The sequence below is a fragment of the Heloderma suspectum genome, chromosome 2, assembly GCF_057233095.1.
Source record: "Heloderma suspectum isolate Gila_16-S chromosome 2, 16-S_ref, whole genome shotgun sequence".
NCBI classification, from domain to species: Eukaryota; Metazoa; Chordata; class Lepidosauria; order Squamata; family Helodermatidae; genus Heloderma; species Heloderma suspectum.
This window is the reverse complement of record NC_139459.1, coordinates 347,954,840-347,957,791: the sequence shown is the minus strand read 5'-3', so window position 1 is coordinate 347,957,791 and position 2,952 is coordinate 347,954,840. Positions and strand designations below refer to the sequence as shown.

Below are 2,952 nucleotides of genomic sequence, written 5' to 3'. Positions count from 1 at the left end.
AAGGTGCAAACCACTGGTAACTCTCAAGAACAGACAGGCCAGATTAGCCTTTGCCAGCAAACACCTAAAAAAGCCTGCCCAGTTCTGGAATAAGATTCTTTGGACTGATGAAACCAAGATGAACTTGAACCAGAATGATGGGAAGAGAAAATCATGGAGAAGGAAAGGAACAGCTCATGATCCAAAGCATACCACATCATCTGTCAACCATGGTGGAGGCAGTGTTATGGCATGGGCATGTATGGCTGCCAATGGAACTGGGTCACTGGTGTTTATTGATGACCTGACTGCTGATAAAAGCGGCAGGATGAATTCTGAAGTGTATAGGGCTATACTTTCTGCTCAGATTCAGCCGAATGCTGCCAAACTGATAGGACGCTGCTTATGCAACCATATTGCAGATGGATAATGACCCAAAACATACAGCAAAAGCTCCCCAAGAGTTTCTCAAGGCAAAGAAGTGGGATGTTCTTCAATGGCCAAGTCAGTCACCTGATCTCAACCCAATAGAGCATGCTTTTCACTTCCTGAAGACAAGACTGAAGGCAGAAAGACCCACAAACAAGCAGAAGCTGAAGGCAGCTGCAGTAAGGGCCTGGCAAAGCATCTCCAGGGAGGAAACTCAGCATTTGGTCATGTCCATGGGTTCCAGACTTCAGGCAGTCATTGACTGCAAAGGATTTTCATCCAGGTATTAAAGGTGATCCTTAAGTTTGAAATGATGTTGGTTTGTTCCATTACTTATGAGCCACCAATGATTGGTGTGTGTGTATGCCACTGGCTGTACTTCCTGAATGGTTAGTGCCCCACTTTTGTCAAACCCCTTGCATTACAGCTGCAAGTGCTGACTTCGCTCCCATCTGGGTGTTTCCTTTCAACTTCAGCGTGGTGGTGTACAGAGGCCAACTGCCAAAACAGTTATCCTTGTCCCAATATTTCTGGCCCTGACTGTAAATGTCCAAACCTCAGAAACCTGAGCAATGAAGAGAACTGTGATTTCCAATGTCTCCCTCATCCTGTGAGAAGACTTATCTTCTTGCCATTGCCATGTATTCAGTTCAGACCTGCGTCAGCTGAGAGTTGGCTGAAGGCAAATTAGGAGTGCAAAGTCTCTCTCCTTCTCTTCCATCCAGGATCGGATGCAAGGTAGCAAATCTGCCGACTTGGAGGAACACCTACAATACTTGCTTTGAGAGAACCACCACAAGTGGAACGAAATCTAACATGCTGAAGCACATTGGGCATTGTACTGTTCTCAATACACATTTCTATTTCTATAATCATTTTGAGGCTTTGTTTCCTTATTTCGTTGTTGTTGTTGCTGTTGCTTCCAGTACCCTTGATGCTGCCCCTCTGTGAAGAAATAGTGTATTTTCATCTGCTTGTTTGTGTTTTCTTATGTCTAAATACATTGTGTGAACTCTGTCTGGCTATGCTGCATGAAGTAGGCCAGAGGCCTAGCTTTGTTACTTTGTATGGAGCCTTAAACAGTTGTGGTTGCCTTGGTAATGACAGTTTATGAGGGGAGGCATCAGGCTGTTTAAACTGTCTAGATGGAGAACTTACCTTTGTTTTGATTGGTCAGGTAAATCAACAAAGATGATTGGCAGTTAGAAGTTCCATAAATACCATAAGGAACATGATTTGCCATCAGACTTATAAAAGTTTAGGGAGATGTCAGTTAGATACTGTTAGGATTAGGAGAGTGGGAGACAAGGACTTTGAGTTACTGGTAGTTGGCTAAAGAGAGCAGTGCTCAGAGCTGGGAAATGAGGAAGCCAGACTGAGAAAATTCTTCTGGAGGCAGACCTGGAATCTGGAGCTGCTGGATGTGGAAAGCAAGAGGCCATGCTTCAGGTAGGCAGCTCCTGGTTGTGAGGGATTGGCTGGGGTGTTTAGGACGGGGCAGGGCACGTGTGGCCCTCGATGTTGTTGGACTGCAAATCCCATCAGCACAGCCAGTCCAACAACACCGAGAGGACCACACATTCCCCATCTCTGCTTTGGGGGAAGTGGACCAGGGCTGGGAGGAGGGGAACTACTGAGACCTTATTACCAAGGAAAACTCTCTTTATTGGTTATGGTAACCAAGGATAGGTAATATAAGTACATTTAAACAATCCCATCCTATAACGAGAACAACACTCTATCCCCTTCTGTATAAAAATCCCTTAGTTTTGTTCATCTTGTCTCTAGTGGTGGTGTCAATCCTATGCCTTAGTGACAGCTGTTTTATGATTAAGGATTTTTTATTACGGAGATGGCCTTCAAAAAGGGAATTGCAGTGGAAAACCTATGGTGGCCACAGCAGTGAATGGGTGTTCCTCAACATCCTCCCTCTTTTATTCTACTGAATGTGGCGTAGCAGTCCAAACTCGAATCCTGACAAGGCTGACATGATGCTGGAGGGGAGACCTGGTTCTTTCGGAGTAGGGGTGGCATTATGTATAAACGGCCTTGTCAATCATGCTTGTCTGTGTGGTTGTACAGCATTAGGGAGGGGGTACTCCTCTTTTGCTCCCTTCTCCTGGTTTTGAGGCGGTTTTGAGGCTTGCCCAGGAAGGCTTGTGGGTTTTAAATATTGCCAATACTTTCTGGGCTATTTATGATCAAGAAGGTTCTACTGCGATTTTAAATGTAAATTTCTTAGTTGTTTTTGTAGTTTTCTGGTAGTTTTAATATTGTTAGGGTCTTTGAAAAAACTTTTTAGTGAAAAGATAAAATGATCACTTCCTTTTGTTCATGCAGCTTCTGAGACAAGGTAAGGTATTTCTGAGATTCTGATGATGTGTTTTGGGGTACCATTAAGGAGAGCAGAGAGGGAAGCAAAGGTAGTCCCTCAGAGCAGAATGAAGGGGAGCACAGCAGTGCCCCATTTTTAAATTGTACCATTCATTTAAATGAGGCTTGAGTAGGAGAGGTTCTCGGTGGGCTGTGCTCCATACTGATTTG

General features: G+C 44.4%; 1 long non-coding RNA gene across 1 annotated transcript in view; it reads left to right on the top strand.

The window, feature by feature from the left end:
* The first annotated feature begins 1,652 nt into the window (after window positions 1-1,652).
* The window catches only part of LOC146355426 (uncharacterized), a 79,250-nt gene continuing 77,950 nt past the window's right edge, over window positions 1,653-2,952 (top strand). Inside the window, exon 1 of the long non-coding RNA XR_014787180.1 lies at window positions 1,653-1,857. This is a non-coding gene — a long non-coding RNA (uncharacterized LOC146355426). The remainder of the gene's footprint in view (window positions 1,858-2,952) is intronic.